Below are 21,147 nucleotides of genomic sequence, written 5' to 3'. Positions count from 1 at the left end.
CTGCCAGACTCACAGAACACACATTATTTCATAGAGCTTATTAACACTCAGGGGCCGTTTACAAGACACCGTTTTCAACTAAAAACTGAAAACTTTTTATGCGTTTTGGCCGTTCATTTACATGACAATGTCGTTTTGGGGGCATGAAAACGCAAACTTTTGAAAAAAGGTTTCAATACCATTATCGTCTCCAAAACTAAAAAAAAAACGTGCGAGTCTATAGGCGCGTAGTTTTTCTTTACAAAGTGACATCACCAACTACTGGCCTGGCATACAAAATACAGCGTTTACGAGGAACTGCAAAAAACGCAAAGGAAAAACGTTCCCGTTTTTAGTACATTATTGTTGTGTAAAAGTACTCTCAGTTTCTAGACCTTTAACTAAAAAGCATAGTTTCTGAACCACACTGCAGCTTATTCTGGCCAAGAACCTCCCACTAAGACAGGAAGAGACTGTCTGACCAAAATGTAAAGCAACCAACCACAGTTCATTGTGTTTTTGTCTTTTTGTGCCATTTGGGGATGGGTTTATCTGAAACAGTGTTATTTTAGCAGAGGTGGACAAAGTACACAACTCTATTACTTGAGTAAAAGTAAAAGTACTACTGGTCAAATATTACTCTGTTACAAGTGAAAGTTCTAAAAACAGATTTTTACTTAAGTAAAAGTACAGAAGTATTTGTTTTTAAAAGTACTTAAGTATCAAAAGTACATTTTCTTTTGTAAGTCAATGCATTATTTTATTATTGTTGCATTGTTGTATAAATGCACGCTATGCCATCATGGTGGTTTAAGCCAGTCAGTGATGCTCCATCCGACATGCTAGCATACGACCACCTTAAACTCATTTCACAGACATCCCAACCTGCGAAATGTCATTTGCTGAAATCAGGATGCTCTCTGTCTTACATGCACTTCTCGAGGCACACACGCAAGGTCTCTTGCTCCTAATGCTCGCTCTCGCTCTAGATTCTGGGAGATTTTAACTAATTTGCGGGCATCAGGGAGCCGCTATCAATTTGCGGGAGACTCCCAGAACTTCCAGGAGACTTGGGATGTCTGATTTCAATACTTGTGTAAAAGTTACAACTCTCTTTATAAAGCTGCTGTCACTTTAAGGCTGAATGCATGGATCCTATACTCTGATATGCATCCGATATTCTCCCAACTGTTTACTCTTCTCTTTCTCCCAGACATTTAAATTTTTTTTACATTGTATGAGACATGCGTCAAGTATATGCCAACTAAACTAATCTTTAATCTTTTGAGAAAACGGAAACACACTTTTGGCCATGTATGGCGATGGATGCACACACTGTGCCAAGGAACCGTCTTCTTCCATTTTGCTATAAACTGATCAGTGTTCACATTTTTTTTAGGAAACTTTACATGACCCTACATGAGTGATTACTGATAGGCTGTCTGCAAAAAAATAAATAAAAAATAAAAAAACATTTTAAAGAAGAAAAAAATCATCCACTGACTTTCAAAGCTGCTACAGAAACGACTTTTGACTTCGAGGACCTTGATATAAATGTAGTGGAGTAAAAAGTATGATATTTGTCTTTCAAATGTAGTGAAGTAAAAGTAAAAGTATCTCTAAAAAATAATACTCCAGTAAAGTACAGATACTCAAAAAGTGTACTTAAGTACACTACTCAAGTAAATGTATTTAGTTACTGTCCACCTCTGTATTTTAGTATAATTGTGATCCTATTATGGTTTTTATTCATATTTTGAATTCGTTTTTAATTTTAATTTTCCTATGTTTTAATTTGAGTTAAAGTTTTAGTAATTTTGTTGTGTGTTTTTGTCAGTTCTAGTCTACGTCATTAAAGCTACACTGTGTAACTTTTTTAGTCTATTCTTAGCTAAAAACACTTAGTTCTTTCAAAAATATATGTTCTCATTAATGTATATTTACTTCTTTCAAGTAATAAAGTATTCTCGTAAGTTTATAATATGCCATTGAAAATACATAAGGTAATGGGATCTAACGGTGGTCGCCATGTTGCCCCTCCATCTTAAAAGTACATTAGCCAAAGAGGGACATACCCGTAAATTCAAGCTTCGCCTTTCGCATTTTAACCGGTTTTAACACTTGATGGCTCTGTACAAAATTCCCTGCCTCGCGCATGTGCGCGTCAACTTGTTCAGACTTGTCTGGTGCATGTGCAGAGAGTTTTCATCTCAGCAGCGTCCAGTAACAGAGTTATACAGAGTTTTCCTGGCTTGTTTATTCCTCAAAAGTCTGTTTTTCCTTGTGTGGTATTTCTGTGCGTTAATAACTCCATAAGTAATAATAGCAGGGTTCCCGCGGGGTCTTAAAATGTCTAAAATTATTTTTTTAAAATGTAAGGCCTTAAAACGTCTTAAAAACGTCCAGATTTTCGCCAGAGGTCTTAAATTTAATTTAGTTAGGTCTTAAAAAAAGTGTTATCCTCGTTCATTTCCAGAAATGCTGGCTGCAGAAAGTTATTAACGTTACACTGAAGCAAAAAAGTATCGAATCGCGAAAGCGGATCTCAAAGCGGAGCTCTAGAGTCTTTGCTGCGCCGCCCTCAGAGCGTTCGTTCGGGGTGTTGTAGTTCTTTCTGGGGGTGTTGGTACACGTACTCGGTGATAAAACTACAAATCCCGTGATATTTGTAATTACCTGCCCGCAAAATACGTCTACATTTAATAACGTTGTATTTTTCTGGACAGAATGAGGCAGACATGCATTTTTTTATATTATTCTAAACAGTGATAAAGTCTGCACTCAATCAGCACTGCATACCTTATTATTATGACAATAGTGAAGGCTTGAAGAACTCAAATACACCATAGCTTGATGCAGTCGTGTTTATTGTCTTCGTTTCATCAGTCAAAGCGTTTCTATCTTCAGTTTATCCTACATCGCTAGCTTCACATTAGGGCTAAGGATTACTTCTCTGAGGGAAATGTGGAGTTTCTGCTCGAGGGCGCCCTCTGGCTTCCAGTATGAATGAAACGTTTGGGTAACCAAATATGAAAAATAATACTTCTCTCTAAATAAATTTATATGACAACCCATATGTTTTTCTCCAATGTACAGTTTTTGCCCCACAGTGGATGCATAAGAGGCTCATATTTCATATTAAATACATAGACTTTAAGAAATTGATATCACAGATTTTTTTTTTTTTACAATAAATCTTTAGACCTTTCTAATGATTTTTAGTCATAGGCTGTCTGCATATTAACAGGTAACCCAGCAGGTTTTTTTTTGTAAAATAAGTTTTCTGTAAAATATAAATGTTATTTTATTAGTATTATTATTATATTGTTATATTTATTCTTAAATACTCTATTTTTTTATTTTTTTAATAATTAAAATGTTATTGTAATAGTAATATTTCTAATTTTGTTAAATATTTGTATTTATTGAATATAATATATAATATAATCATTATTATTAGTCTCGTTAATATATAAACATTAATATATAAAATGTTATATGCATACACTTTTAATTTGTAAAAAAAAAAAAAAAAAAAAAAAAAATTGCATTTTAACCAGAATAATCGCAATTACATATCTTCCCCAAATCGTGCATCCCTAGTTTATCCTATCTCCCTAGTGCATCCCCTGTTCAATCTCTATTAGGCTATTAATATGCTGTTTTGTAATCTATTCTATTTGAGGGCAAGTTTGTTTTAGCCTATTTTCATTTTGGGCCTAAGGTTTTGGGTATTTGGCACGTTGTTGGCTGTGGAGGGTTACTAATGTCATTGCTTTATTGCTTTTTTTATTATTTCTTTGATTTAAATAATTTTGGTAATGCATCGTATAGGTCTTAAATTTCAATCTTTATGGTCTTAAAATGTCTTAAAAAGGTCTTAAATTTGACTTTCTGAACCCTGCAAGAACCTTGTAATAGTTATTGTCATTGTAGATGTGTTTCAGAGTGTGTCATCGTAATTCAGTTGTTGTCACCTCAGAAGTATTTTTGTGTCAACATACAATAGCTAATGCTCACCTATTTGAATAATCATTCAGTTATTTTGTTATCAACAATGTTTATTCGTTTTTAGAAAATATTTGCTTGTAATGTATGCTGATGGAAATATGTATCAGGTCTGATCGGCATATTAACAATTGTTATACAGAGCGCACTGCAGTGCTAAAGCTGCACACACACTTTTGTAATCCGACACCGCTTGTTAGCAGCAGCAGCGGCAGCTCTGCTCCTTTTAATGCAGCTGCATTTAGTGCCTATATATGGTACAATAAGCTCTGGTTTACGGTTACATTATACAAATGTAACTTATAAGTATAGTTATACAGTTCTTAAAGTCCTCGTGAAATCAAAATTGTTCATATTTACTTTGTTAGGGCAAATTGCTAGTTTTGTGGTGAACAATCCATCCGTGCAAGTCAATCCGCATCAAAAAATTATTTGGCTTTCTTTCTTTTATTTATATAATTCCTAAACTAAATAAATATTACAAAATATGATATCAAACAGTGTGTACATTTTCTTATGTAATACTGTCCAATAGCAACACCAGCAGATAAAGTTTCAGGAGGCAGTATCTCTGTTGATTTAAGCTTGGTGTGTCCTCATTTTAAAATTATACAAATTAATTGAAAAAGAATTGTTGTTTTATCACACACACACACACACACACACACACACACACACACACACACACACACACACACACACACACACACACACACACACACACACACACACACACACACACACACACACACACACACACACACACACACACACACACACACACACACACACACACACACACACACACACACACACACACACACACACACACACACACACACACACACACACACACACACACACACACACACACACACACACACACACACACACACACACACACACACACACACACACACACACACACACACACACCTTTGAGTAAAATGAAATGATCTGTGATAGCAAGGTAAATAGTGTATCATCAGTAGCTAGGTAAATCTTTGATGAGGAAACTGTAAAATCAAATGGAAATTGAATATTCAGAAGTGCACCACACGCCACTGCTGCGGATCATATCCACTGCTCACATGCCCGAAAGCACACCTGCACATATGCATAGGAAATCCCCCTGCCAAATAGGAAACTCAGACTTCTCTTTTCCCCTTTCTGTCCCTCTCACATTCAACCACAATCTGAGAACACACACAAAGACAAAAGAGAAATTGAGAGAGATTTATCGCTTTGTTTGTGCATGTCACCCAAATGGAGGCTTTTAAAACGCAGAGCGGTAAGCAAGCAGAGTGAGGTTTCATGGTCACACTCACATTATCACAGAGACAAAATACAGCCAGAGCATGCTGGTCCGTCTGACGCCCCCAGTCACTGCTTGAGCGAGCGAACACATCAGCGGAGAGACTAAAGGATGAGATAAGACAAGATGAAGAGATTGCACTGGACTGTTGCTGGCTGCATATTCATAATTTGGAACAGTGTAACAATATATAAGGTCTCCGTTAACTCTTTTAAATTCTATTTAGCCAATTTGGTTTGCAGTCATTTTATAACTAAATGACTTTATTTCATCCATGGAACACAAAAGGAGAAGTTAGTCAGAATGTCCATGCTGCTTCTTTCCATACAAAAAAAAAAAAAAAGATAAATGGGGGCGCAGTGTCTAGCACAAAAAAAAAAAATCATCAAAACTGGCCCAATATCATCAAAGTGGCCCATATGACCCATGCACTATATTTCAATAGCCTATATTTTCCTTTTGGAGTTTGACAGCCCCAGTTCACTGTCGGCTTTCATTGTTTGACAAGCATTAAAAATAATGCCCAACAGCAGAAGTTTCATGAACCAACAGCTCTTTTGCCTCACCTAAAGGTGCTGTATGTAAGTTTTTCACTTTACTAAAACATTAAAATACCTTTGAAATGTGTCGAGTCTGAGGAGGAGGGGGCAGGGGAAACGACGATCTCCAATATTTTGAATTTGGACTGTAGTACCTATTTCGACCACTAGCTGTCAATCCTACATACCGCACCTTTAATCTCGATTTGTCCTCATTTTAAAATAAAATAAATACTTTATTTTATTAAAAAATAAATGAATAAATAAAATAACCCTTTATGAAGCTTGACAGCTTCCATGGTCACTGTCTGCTTACTTTGTTTGAAAAACAGCAGCATGAAATAATTTATAATTTTGTAATCATTTACTCATGTTGTTCTAAACTTGTATGACTTTCTTCTGTAGAACACAAAATATATAAATAAATAAAAAAAATGTCAAGTCAATGGGTCCAGGGTTTTGTTTTGGATTCCACTGACAGTCTAAAAATATATTTTATTGTGTTCCGCAAAAAAAACCATGACAGAATTATCACAGAATGTTCATATTTAGGTGAACTGTCCCTTTAAGAGTAATAAGCCTATGCTTCTGCAGTTGCTTCTCCAAGAGAGGCTAGCAGTGTTCCTAGTGTCTCTCCAGGCATCTGCCCCAGTTCCCATAGAGAGAGCCCCCTTCCCCCTCGTCTCCCCTGCGCTGTCTCTGCGTGCCTTAGACCTCCTGCCTGAGGGACACGGGTATAGCTGGCTTGTCTAACAGACGGAGATGTGTGTTATTTGGCCGAAAGCGGTATGTGTGAGAGTGGGCGCTCTGTGCCATGGCTGTGCTATTGCTGCCCAACTCTGCCAGTCCTTCCATTTCTGCATGACGTCCGCCTGATTTACAGCACCCTGAGGGGGTCCCCAGCTGCCTATCGCCCACCCTAATACCAACACGCCTGCCCAGGCACCATATGTAGGGTGAAGCACCTGCTTATATAAAGTGGACGTAAAGATGAAGTACACATGATGTTTACAGCAGGTGGATCAATATATTTATATACTTTTTATTATCAGAGTCGTTGGCAGCAGTAAGGAGTAATGATGGAAAACATACTGGGGATGTATGCAGGGTGTTTAGAGGGGCACAGTCTCGGGTTCCTGATGGATACTGTGCCATTGAAAAAACAGTGTGGTTTTAGCACAAGCACATGCACACATACTGATAAATAAGAGTTTGTGGGGTGTCTCAGAAGTGGTCTTGCCAAGAGTCTTACTCTGCCTTGGAGACAGCAGTTGAATATATATTAATAAACACAGATCGCAAAAACTGTCTGTCTCACACTGACACATTCACCAGCTACATTTTAAACAGGATTTACAGTGTGTGGATTCAGATATACCCCCATAAAATGTTCACGGTAAAAGTGGTTCACCTGGAGTCAGGCGGCACTGAAGTGTCTATCAGATCATTTCAGGGAGTTGAACTTCTGAGTCCTGTTACAATGTTTTATGACACCCTTCACTTTATATTTCAGCTTTAAAGAGAAGAAAAAAAAACTCTATACCAGGGGTTCTCAACTGGTAGGTCACGGACAACAGCAGGACAAAAAACAATGCTGAATGCAATTAATTGGTCAAGTCAAGAGTTAATATGGTAATATACATATTCTAATTTGGGCTGCCACAAACGACTATTTTTATATCGATTAATCGATTAATCTATCGACTCATTTATCAGAATAATTTTCAACAATTTTACTTAAAAACATTTAATTTAACTTGCAACGTTGGCATTCAGTAGTGTACTATAAAAAAAGTATAAATGTAAACAAGCCCTTGACAAAATGTAAAACTAAAAGAGTAAAAATCTAAATAGGTACAAATTTGTAAACCAACATAACAAAAAAAGAGAATATCAGCAAATACTTTTTATATAGAATAGAATAGTGTTGTCACGATACCAAAGTTATGACTTTGATACGATACCAGACTAAAATACCTCATTACCGATACCGAATCGATACCACGGCAAAACTTTAAAAGTAATTGAATAATATGACAGAACTTACTATTCATTGTTTTATCATTGTTTTAGGGTTTAAAAAAACCCTAACACACTGCGACTGCGTTTACCCGAATACTCGCCCGGACGTGCATTTTTACATATTTTTTAACATTCAAACACAATAATCCGCGAAACTGCCGTCGCAATCTGTCTGAGTGAAAGGTGGCAGCGCGCGAATTTGATTTTAAGTTTGACTTTTGTACACTAAACAATTTTACTAAACCACTACTGTTATTTTAATATTATTTATATACTATTATAGTATTTAGTCAAATTTTTAATTAGCTTTTATTTTATTTATTTATTTTTGCTTCAGTTTAGTTTTAGTAGTTTGGTTGTGCTTTTTTTTTTATTTCCCTTTTATTAATATTAGTAGGCTACTTCGACTCATTTTTATTTCAGTTAGTAGTCGACTCGTTTTATTTCAGTTAGTAGTCAAGGCTACATTTCTAACTTTATTTTGGCTTTATTACAATTAATGAAAACAATTAACAACTACAGCATGGATCACCAACGTAAAAACTTGAATCCTACAGCAAAACCTGTTGAGAGCCTGCTCTATACCAACTTCAAGGTAAATCTCAAGTGAAAAAAGAGAGGATCTTACAATGGCATAAGCATTAACCAAAGGGGAAAGAGGGAGAGAGAAATCAACAAATGCAGTGTTGCGCAAGGGAAGAGTGCAATATAATCGCTGGCACATCGTTCCGCACACTGACCTGAAAGCACACACTCAATGTGCTGTGGATGGATATGTTATGTGCACAGGGGCCCCAGCTGTAAGAGGGATGGATGGGGTGAGCTGGACGGGTTCCATGCCCTTAATCCCCCTCCACAACCTCCGCGGCATTGGTCTGGATCACCATATCCAGCACTTTCATGCAACTGACAGCTATTCATTTACACACGTGGCTCATAGAAAGAGAGGCACCAAATTTAGGTTGGAGAAAGGGATAGAAAAAAAAAAAGAGATGCACTGCTGGAAAACGTTAATTCAAAAGTACTCCAAATAGGTTCTTGCAGGGAAAAAACAGCTTAAAACATTCTGAACAGGTCTTAGCTGCTCTTCCAGCCTGGTCATGATGCTATGTTGGCAGTTTTAGAGAGTTTTGGGGTACTTTTCAGCTGGTCAGCCTGGAAAACAAGCTTGTCAACCAAGCTTGGCAAGTGGCAACCAATTAGACTAGCTTGGCCAAGCCGTGAGTTTTGGGGCCGGTTTTATAAACCGAATAGACTGGTCCTAACTTGTTTTAGTCAGTTTCATAAAATGGTAGATCTGTTTAATTTGAATTAGAACGTAAGACTGATTACATTTTGACAAACTGCTAGTTGGTCAAATTAGTTCTTAAAGGTCCCATGGCATGAAAATTTCATTTTATGAGGTTTTTTAACATTAATATGAGTTCCCCTAGCCTGTATATGGTCCCCAAGTGGCTAGAAATTTTGATGGGTGTAAACAGAGTTCTGGCTGTCTTTCTCTGCCTTTGAGAAAATTACAGCCCAGACGAGCTGATCTGGAATTTTCCTGTTATGACATCATACCAGGAAAGGTTACCTCCCCCTTCCTCTTTTTTGCCCGCCCAGAGCATTCGGAGAAAATTGATTCAGTTTATGTCAGCACAGGCTTTACAAACAGACTTTACGATATGGATTCGACAGCACCGCGACAAACAGTGAGTAACAGTGTTCAATAATGCCTGATCTGTGATCAGTGATTTCTGATGTGTAGCTAATCATTCAAGTTCATTCAGACTTTCTTTCTAGATCGTTTAATGAACGCCGTCTTGATGCCCTAAGCGTAGTGCATCAGTGAATCTAGCCAGTGACTAAAACGATTGTTTCTGTTAGTAGCATGAAACAAATCAGTTTTTTAAGTGATTAAACTACAGAAAGCGATCAAAGAACACTCTTTATAATGTCTGGATCTGTCAATCACATGTCGCGAGTGTATCTGCACCAAGGTTATTATAGTTTTGCATTTTTAAATTAGTTTTTATTTTATTATCGTTTTCGATTTTTCAACAAATTTCAGTTTAGTTTTAGTTTGTTTTATAAATTATTTTGCTAGATTTAGTTTAGTTTTTATTTTGTAAACACATTTCTATTTAGTTTTTATATATTTCGTTTCAATTTTAGTTTTAGTAATTATAGTTTGGCAGAGTTACCAGAACGCAGTGTAGAGACCAAATCAAGATTTTTAACTTCAGCAAAGTTTAATGTTTGCTCCGATTAGAATTTACTCTTATGCAGACATCTTAATAATATAAATAAAATAATGTAATAAAGATTGTTTTATTTAATGCCATGTCAGCAGCTAAGGCTATATTCATGGCAAAAATTTAATTACAAAAATACAAATATCATATAAATAAAATAAAACCAAGCAAACAAACACGTCATATACAAGATTTTTTTTAAATAACCTTATGATAAAAAAAATTCCAAAACCTTTTCATGCATAATCTTACTAAATAAGTTGAAAATAGTGAAATAACTTGATAAAAGAGCATTCTTGTTTTAACCCAGGACAGTCCAACAAAATATGTTTAACAGAGAGGGGAATCTTACAAAACATGCATAAAGTTGGGTCTTTAACTTTAAGCAAAAAAGCTTAAGTCAGACTATGACCTATACGACAAATAATGATCTGAGATTGAACAAAGAACCAAATAAATGCAACGTAAAAATATGAAAGTAAAAATGATAAATTCCAGACAAACTAATTCATATTAAAGATGAAATATTGTTAAATAATTAAAAGCTTATTTATTTAAAGATTATTTCTTCAGTCGTACAATGTAGGCTAGCAGTGTGACCACAGCTAAAGTAATCTGACTATAGCCAACACAAACTGTTGTGAAGACAGTGGGATTAAATAATGAAGTGTATATGCTGTCTGCATATGTGTGTGTGTGTGTGTGTGTGTTAGGGCTGCAACGACGCGTCGACGTCTCGAAAATACGTCGACGCGTCGGCGGCACATTATTTACGTTCTAGAATAGAACAGAAGATCTAGAATAATGGCAGCTTCTACTCCCGGGCATAGTGAAAATGATCATTTATCATATAAAGCCAGACCGCGACATTCAAAAGTGTGGGAGTACTTTAAACAGAAGCCGAGTAAAACTGTGCTTTGTTTGCTCTGTAACGCCGGTTTCACACTGCGCGCAGTGGCAGAGCAGAAGCTGTGCGCGTGGAGAGCGGGAGCTTTCACACTGCCAGTCAGTGTTGCCAAGACCGCGTTTTTTCCGCGGAATTGGGCTACTTCTACACTGTTGCTACACTGTTGTCTCATGTCCGCGGGTTGAAGCGATCCCAATTATGTGATATTTATCCCCGGGAATGAGAATTTTAGCAGGCAGCCCTGCAAAAAAAACCCACATATTTAACCCCCCGAACGCGATGTTTACCGGAGAACCTCCCCGAAACGCGATTGGGCTTGTTTTGGGCTAGTTTTGAGTAACGAATGGGTGGGTTTTGTTGTCAAAACCTGGCAACCCTGCTGCCAGTGTTCGTCTTGCGCAGCTGAACCGTGGCGCGTGTATTGCAACAGACGGTCACATTTTCCGGTGTTCTTCTCCGACCCCAGTACGTCTCGTGCCTTTATTTATTATGGGCTGCATATATCTGCTGTAAATGCGACCTGGTTCCCCTCTGTCCCAAACAAATATGCACAGAAATGTAAAAAATTTACACAAAAACAAATTAAAAGATATATTACAATGAAGTCTGTTACAATAAAACTTCCTCCAGCTCTCCATGGTTCACGCTCTCTAATGCATGCAGTGCCTCTCTAAACCATGCCCCCTCCGCAACATAATCTAACACTCATTTCAAATGCAAAGATGTCAGCCAATCACAACAGTGGGCGTTTTCACTGAAGTCTCACAGCAGACACGCCCCTTGAAACAGAGCATTCAAGCCATAGGGGTAATAACAGTATAGAAAAAAATGCCTTTATTTCTAAATTATGACATTTTTTGATGTAAATATCATACTAATAATATAAGTACACCTCAGGAAACATTATAAAATAATAGAAAAATGCCATGCCATGCCATGCCATGGGACCTTTAATAGTGGCTAAGTTAATGCAACTGGCCACTGATCTTTAACCAATTAAAGGGATCAAAGTTCACCATCGAGAAAATTTGGACTAAACTGCTTGATTCATATTGTCTGGCTATCACCAGACCAAGTTCTATCTTTTAAAGGGCATATTGCAGGTAAAAATTTTCTCCAAATGAATATATAACCTTGTATGAAAATACCATATGAAAAGGTAATGCAGGATTTCAAATGTTTTAAAAGGACATAAGAGCACAAATTTAGTAGATAAAGTGGCCGTTTCGTTGGCTGATTGCTTTTTTTTCAACATTGCGTCATATTACGTCACGTGAGGGAGCTCTGCGTTGGCTCAGTGCAGAATAGGTTGGTATTCAGTAGGAGTCTGTTTATTTTCGGTAGTTTTTCTATTTCAATTTATCATGGTCATGGTAAATTATTGTGTCCAGCCTGTCAGCTCATCGGGTCCATAGGTATCCTAAAAAAAAAGTTAAAAAACCTGCATGGTGGCGTTTTGTGCAGGCGAAGAGACGGGACTTCACTTCGGCAGTAGGCTATTGATAGCAAAATAGGCTACAGAATATTTTGTTCTGTATTTTTTTATTTTATTACAATTATATGTGCATTTATGTCAAAACCTAGAGACTTTCAAACATGTATTTGTGTCAAAATTACATATAAACAGCTTTTCCTATTTTATTTGGCCTGGAAACGCTTCCAACACGCTTGCGTGTCATGTGAAAAATTGGCATCGGTTCTATAGCATGCACATGTTTTCGGCGTGGCTCGGGCCACGCGTGCGTGTCACGCAGGAAGTGCGCAAGCAATAACCTTTTAACATGGGAGCCGAAATGAAAACCGGCCTAAAGGATAATATTAAATTAATAAACATCCACACGCGATGCTTCTTTGCCGTTGTTTTTACGTGAATCAATTTTAACATTGATGAATACAAAGTATGTACATTAATACAAATGCATATATCTCACATTTATCAAAAAAAAGTTTGGAATTATGTCCTGCTAATGTAAATATTTTATTCATGCCATCATTGCCATGTAGGTACATTCAAGTTCACTCAAATACATACTCATAACGTCATATAGTCTGGGGAGTCTGTATTGTCTACTGCACAGGAGGCGCGATCAACGGGCATAGGTTAATGACTCTTGTCAAATACTACGCAATTGGATAGTCCTTCAACTAATCAGACCAACGATGCGGGTGACGTACTTTGCAGAGCGGTCGGTAGTAACGCAAACACATCCTTTTTTGCCGAATTGTTCCAGGGCAAGTTATGCCCTGTTGAATGTAAACAAAAAGCTGCTTGCCGTCGCTTCTCTATCGTCATCGGGTTAAATCCGCCAATAGACCCCCGCCAGTTTGTGATTGGTCCCTGCAGATTTGTAACGGAAGCAGGATAGAAAAATGTACAGGTTCCCAGCCTGAGCTGCAGGGCGAAATCAAATCGCCGGCAGATCGGGCTGGGTTTACACAGTCAACGATTCATATGGATTTGTTTATGATCTCTTTATGAAAATTTTGAAGCGCCAAAGTTTCAGTTGCGTAGCTGTCAATGGAGGAACAGAAAGCTCTCAGATTTCATCAAAAAGATCTTCATTTGTGTGCCGAAGATGAACTAAAGTGTTACATGTTTGGAACAACATGCGGGTGAGTAATTAATGACAGAATTTTCATTTTGACCCTTTAAAACCAGAAAATAAGCTTAGGCTAGTTTTTAGCAGAATATGGCTTAAATTAATAATTTAATATGTACTTCTTACTTCTAAACACTGGTAATACATATGGCTGAAGACAGCTTGTCCTTCACAAGGCGTTTTTGTTGGGTCAACAAAGAATCCATAGATAACAGCAAATATTCACATACCGTCTGTCATAAAGACAGTAAAACTTTTTTAGAGCAGTAGCACCTCTGTAACCATATTAATATTTAATAATAGGAAATAGAACTGAATCTTGACACACACAAAAAGTAATGTCAAATATGAGCAAATAACTCCAGATCAAGTATTACACCACAGAAATGATGTCTATTCCAGCGTTAGAAGATCTAGCCAGTATATCTGTTCAGGAAACAGCTTAATCCTGTGTAATTCCAGGTTAAAGGCATCCTCAAATCCAGTGCATCAGAAATTCAGTAAATGTCAGAAGTGATAAGTGGCAGGTGGATAGTGGATTTAGGGAGTTAGCAGTTTAGGGATATGCAGTGTCTGGATAAGCATTCTGGGAACGCACATTGACATTGAAAGTCACTGTTGCAAATGTTATGAAGCTATAGAGAGTGTTGACAGACAATATAAGAACAGGGGATTTTTTTCCCTAGTTTAGCCATCTAACATATGTTCATGTTTTTCAGCCTGTGCGATTACTATGTTCAATTCCTAAATCTCTAAATATTCTTGATGCTCTGATTACAGAAGCCTTGTGGCATAATTTGCACATAAATCTCATTTACTGTCTCAGTGTCTGCATTGTGTGCGTGTACGCGTGTTAGCTTGAACACTTATTTATCTGCCTAGTATCTGCACTTATCTGAATTGCAACAAAATTAAACAGTATATCCTAAGCACACCAAACAATCATTCAGCTCACATGACCAGCAGTGGCTCTGCTCAAATCATATTCATACAGTTCAAAGGTTTGTGGCCGTTAAAGAGAGGGGGGGGGGGGGGTCTAATGCTATTTCATGCATTCTGACTTATTTACACTGTTATAAGTCAACAATGTCACTAAATAAGTGTTTCAGGTTGTGAGGGAAAGTTAACCTTGTTAAGCTTCCCAAATAACCCAGCATTAAGGAAACAGTGGATGCAGTTTGTTTTCCAGGAGCAGCAACGGAGCTCTGCAAGTGTGTTTGTTTGTTCCCGGTCATGAGGCGAAAGCGCAGGCGTTGAGTGAAACTGCATCAAATGTCCGTGTTTTGTTGGCAATCGGCGCTTAAGTGCATATAATGTAAACAACACAAACATATAGTGAATCGAAAGTTATCCAGGGATAATGCCATGATGTATTGCATGTGTGTGTGTGTGTGTGTGTGTGTGTGTGTGTGTGTGTGTGTGTGTGTGTGTGTGTGTGTGTGTGTGTGTGTGTGTGTGTGTGTGTGTGTGTGTGTGTGTGTGTGACTCTTTAGCTCCGCCCACTACAAGCTCCACAAGTTCTCGGAAAGAATCGGTAGCGCTGGTCCACGGAGGTCCACATATGGAAAATACAGCTCAGCCTCACACAAAATAACCACATTCTTTCTGGAAATATAATTGTAATACTGAAATAGACGGTAATTGAATTTAGACACGTTCAGATACACATTAAATTAATTTAAATTATGAAAAAAAATGTTTGACAAGGCCGACAGAGAAGGCCCTGATGGCCCCCTGGCCATTTCTCCAGTCACATGATCCTTTGGGAATTACTCTAATAGGCTGATTTAATTCTTCTCAAGAAACATTTATTATCATTCTCAATGTTGAAAACGTATTTGATGAATAGAAAGTTCAAAATAACAACCTTTATTTGAGATAGAAATCTTTGGAAAATAATGAATAGGCTACGTAACAGTTAAGCTATTTACTGTCACTTTTGGTCAGTTTAACGCATCCTTGCCTTCTGACTGACCCCATAGGCCTAACGTTACTTGTGCCATTGCAACTGGGCAACTGCTTTTATACAACAATTCTGCAAACAAGAAAGCAATTGATATGGAGCAACTTACCAATCTGAAGATGCTCAGTTCGTATATTTCTTCTCCAACGTAAATAGCTCCAAATAGTCGCCTCGCCAAGCAACGCACAGACTAAACTCTGGCCTGGAACTCTGTGTATCAGTGGAGCGGAGCAACGGAAATTCATCCCCGCTCAAAAGCGCTCTCATGTTACTCATGAAGATCCACTTCGGCTTGCCGACGCCGAAACTGGCTTTGAAGAAGCCTTTCTTTTACTGTCAATGGAAGAAGCAGGGGCACGTTCAAAGCTCAAACCGGTGCGCAACGTTTTGATACGGTTTCCGGTTGAACGTCATGTTTCCTGGAAACGGTGTGTAAAGGCCTGTACACACCGGGCCGAATATCGCACGCGCTTATCGCCAGCGTTTTTCGTGACGTTTTTCGGCGCGTCTTGAGTGTTCACACCCAAGCGATTTTCACTGGCGATGCGCCGAGTGAACGTGCACATTTAGTAGATGCGCTCCCGGTACACAAGGTGGTGCTGCGGCACTTATGCTTCTGACACTCGCTTGTCACACAGAAGAAGAGGATAGACAGTATTTACGTACTTGCCAAAACCACAGATATATTATGTCTATGGCAAAACCATTCACACACTTTTTGCTAACTGGCAAGCAGCATTAGCAGATCCTCTTCTACTTTGTCTACTTACTACTTCTTCTTCGTATCAGTGTGTGCTCGGCAAGACCGATTTTGTGCTTGAGCGCCACCCAGTCGTGTTTTACTGTCACTTCAGCAGCTCCAGGCACCTGAACAAAAGCGCTGATCTCATTGGTCGGCCAGTTTTTAACGCGCAACGGGTTTGAGATGCGTTTTTTCTCGTTTGGTGGGTGTGTCAAATATGTCAGTCCAATCAGCAGCAACATGTATATAAACCACGCAATATTAAAGAGACAGTTCACACGGTCCAAGTAAAGATGTTTACAAATGTGTCCGCTGCAGCTCAGTATACACAATAATTGAAGGTATTAGAAGACATGCTTGTCGTAAGAGTTTTATTTATATATATCAACATGATGATGTATTTATTTATATATTTAGCTTCATTGCAAGGCAAGTTTATTTATATACCAAATTTCATATATGGTAATTGCTTGACATAAAGTGAGAAAGAAAATACAAGCTATTAAAAAAGTAAGAACTAGAAATAAAAGGATTTAAATTAGAATTGATTACCAGGAGATAAAAAGTTAAATAAATGGGATTGGGATGTTGTCATTTATTCTGGACGACAAGTGCAGTGATTGCATGTATTTTGCAGTATTAAACACGTATTTATATAGATTTTATCAGGCTCCGAAAATTCCTCAAAAAGAACACAAAGAATGGCCTTCTCAGCTGCCATAGTTGCAACTCTTGCGTCATCAGAACAGGGTGTTCAACGCAGCACCGTTTCCGTTTAAAAAACGTTTTGCAGCGTTTTGTCGGGGCTCAACGCAGAACGCAGTTCAAGAAGCATCGCGAGAGCGATTCAAAAGTAGTCGTTTGCTCTCCAATCTCTCTCGCGGTACTTTGTTGTCATACGCCGATCGGTCTGCACAGCACCGATGCATCTGAACAACCATAAAATCACACAACTAATAACAAAATAGAAATAATCAAACTCCGAAAAAAATTGGGTTGCATCAATAATCTAAAATAACATGTCTTTCAACCTAAAACACAAATAAGCGGAGTAATACAGTGAAAAGTCACTGTGCTATTGAACACTTGGCCTTTCAGCCAATCAAACTTTAGGATAGGGATATTTATGTTGAATATTGTAATTTACATAATAGTATTTTAATTCTATATTATTATTGTTGGCATTATTATTATTATTTGTATTACATTTATTTGTAACATTTTATTTTCCGTCACTGCTTTTATTGTAAAACCATGTTTTAAAAAAAAGTACTTTGAACTATGATGTGTTTTAATGTGTGTTCCGTCGCGGTTGTAATGTGCTTTATTGGCTAATCAAATGTTTGTGTATTTGTATTGTATTGCTAAAATTCTTCTTAGAAAACGCTTGGCAAAATGTAGAGCAATACATAAATTAATATAATAAACAGAATGACAAAGCAGATACAAATGACAGCCTTAAATAATAATGCTAGCTAAACTTGAAAATAAAAATAATTATATTTGTACACTTTGTGAAGAAAAAAAATGTTAGTGGTTCTAGACTTTAGAAATCTTGTTTGTGTGGTTGCGTGTTCCTAAGGTGTTCTGAGTATGTAGCTATTTGGTTGTTAGAGTGTTCTGAGAGGGTTATTAAAGAGACCCACCCGATGTCTCTTAGATATTTCGGGTCACTTTTTCATTGTTTAGCACTCTTTCTTTCTATAAATACTTTACCTACATGGCAAATGATGGTGTATTTGTACTGCTGAAGCAATAGCAAGTTAGACTGTCTCTCTCACATACATTCTCCCTCTATCTCCATGCATGTACTTGTCCGCTCTCTGCTCGTGCTGGGGCCTTTCACACACCGACAGGTTTGGGACCCCTGAGCAGCATGACACTGCATGATGGATGAGCTCTCGGACCTTCAAACCAACCCCACCATAGGAGGGGTCTGTGTGCGCTCTCCATCTCACCAGCAGCACCTCATTCAGATGCCAACCCCCCGCCCCACCCCACCCGCTCCACACACTCTCCTCTCGTCCTCCTGAGAGCCACTCAGCAGGCGGGCCAGAAGAGGTCATGCCGAGGGCAGGACATTTATGAGGTGTAGATATTTGCCTTCTCTCAGAAAAACACACCGTGGCATTGACATGGTCTGGCTTCTGCTCTTTCAGGTTTTCAAGTTTCAGGTTCAGTGAGTTGCTGGAATAGCTGGCCAAGTCTGATACAGCTAGCAAAAACATAGCATTTGTTTATTTGTGTCAGGATTCGTGTCAGGCAGCCGAACATGATCGAATCCTGCAGTTTTGCCCAAAAGATACTGTAAAAGTAAACTGCCGGAAAAAAATTCCTCCCCCAGTGATGCATGGACGGGCCTCTGGCTCTGGTATGACTGATGTGAGCTCATTAACTCCGGTTCTTCTGGTCAGCCTCACCCTCCAGTACCAAAATATAGTCACAAACATCCCAAACCTTTCTCTCTCACCTATAGCAAACATGGCAAACAGGGAAACCTTCACTGGGAGACGGTAAAAGAAAATACCCCTATGATTCTACAAAAAAAAATTTTATATACACTATCTGCCTCTTTTTTTTTAAATCATACTTATTTCATACTTTTGAATAGTAGAGTATCAGTTTACAAAAAAAATATTAAGTAGCAAAAATTATTTTCAACACTGATAAACGTTTCTTGCGCAAAAAATCAGCATATTAGAATGATTTCTGAAGGATCATGTGACACTGTTGCTGATAATTCAGCTTTGCCATCACAAGACAAAAATATACATTTTTAATTTTATTACAACAGAAAACTATTCTTTTAAATTGTAATAATAATTCACAATGTTACTGTTTTTACTGTCTCTTTGATCAAATAAACGCAGCCTGGCTGAGAACATTTTAACAACATTTAAAAATCTTTATTATTCCAAACTTTAGTGTGTATAAAATGTTAAAATTAGGCATATAGGTAAAAAAAAAAAAAAATTATATATATATATATATATATATATATATATATATATATATATATATATATATATATATATATATATAATTATATATATATATCTGACTTCATAAGGCGTACGGTAACACTTTGTGGAAGCACAATTAGACATGAAACAGCAGAAGAAGAAAAAAAGGAATTGTGTTCCTGCTGTGTTTTAAATATAAATGAAAAACGGCTTCACCAGAAGAACAAAATTCAAAATAAGGAATTATCATGAATTTAAATCACACACAGGATACAGAACAATCATTGAATCCTATCACTTTGCTGGTTGTATGTTTAACTGTGTGCAGACACCATCTTCTTCCTGCAGTGTGAAGGTGTGCTTAATACAATGACATTGGTTTTACTGATGCCATTCTTTTGAAAACCATATAGATGCTTCAAAGAATCCAGAAAGGCTTACATTTTCTGGAACTAATACACTGATCTGAAGAACCTACTGCCTAATGTAACATCAATACTTTTTTAAATCTCGAGAACATTATATAGCCAACTAAAAATGGTTTAGAAAAGAAGGGAGCAGAGGCGGACAGTACTTAAGTATTTTTACTTTCTACTCCAGTACATTTTTCATCAGTGTTTTTCTTTGGAAAACTTTTATTTCATTACATTCCCAAGCATAATTTATAATGGCATACTTTTTACTGCACTACATTTCATAAATAACAGTTGTTGTTTTTTTTACCTTGGATACTTAATTACATTAAAAATATAGTACTTACTTGAGTAAAAGTATACAATACATTTTTAATGTAATTAAGTATTAAATGATATTCAATATAAAACATAGTGCAGTAAAAAGTACAATATTATGTTCTTAAGTACTGTCCGCCTCTGGAAGGGAGCACTTTGCTCAACCTAAGGTGCTTCAAAAAGCCTTTGTGTTTAGTGTAGGTCAGTGAATCAACAAAAATATGTCCAGGTCATTTTTTCACCACAAAAGCAAAAGATAAAAATTAATTATTTTTTGCATTTATAATTAATTAATTTATGGATTATAATGAATCCATAAATGAATGATTTCATTCCATGAAAATACTGCCACAATGTTAAACAGGGATTTAATTAAACAGGATTCGTTTTCTTTATGCAAAATATAATATTGCATTTCTTTCTGGTGATTTTTGAGTGAAATATGACATATTCCTGATATTCACTCAAGTCTAATCGGTTTAAAATTCAAGCTTTTTATTGCCTGCAGAATATCCTGTCAAACTTGTAATGTATCAATGTTTACAGAATTTATGTCTCTACATTTCTCCATGTCCTCTGCTTCTCTCTACATCCAGCTCTCTTTATCTTTCCCTTCTCAAAGCGGTATTGGGGGAAAATGACCTGCATGTGTTCATGACCTTATGCTGCCTTGAGGTGCTATCAGAAATGTCCTACTTCTGAAGTAGTGATTACAAACTCATCGCATTCAAGTGCTTTGTTGTCAGAAAGAACAGTATTCATGAAGGACACCGGGTTTATTCTTGCCTATTAATTGTGAAAATTGTATAAAAGCCAAAACGATATTTAGCGAGTTAACATAAACATTCATCGTGCTATCTAGTCAGCTTGCTGACGATTCTGTAAATTCGGTCCAATACAGGCTATTTTTGCAGTGTATAAAACATATAATACGCTTCAAATGGTTATTAAAGGTGCACTGTGTAAAATTTTTTCAGTAAAATATCCAAAAACCACTAGGCCAGTGTTATATTTATATTACATATCTACAATATCCCAAATGTTTACAACTATTTGTAAATCGTGAGAAAATTGCTATTTTAACCAAGGAACTGGGACATGTGAGGAAGTCGCCTGTTGATTGCGCCATATCTGCGTTACC

The sequence above is a fragment of the Gobio gobio genome (assembly GCF_949357685.1).
Source record: "Gobio gobio genome assembly, chromosome: 20".
NCBI classification, from domain to species: domain Eukaryota; kingdom Metazoa; phylum Chordata; class Actinopteri; order Cypriniformes; family Gobionidae; genus Gobio; species Gobio gobio.
This window is presented reverse-complemented; position numbering follows the sequence as displayed.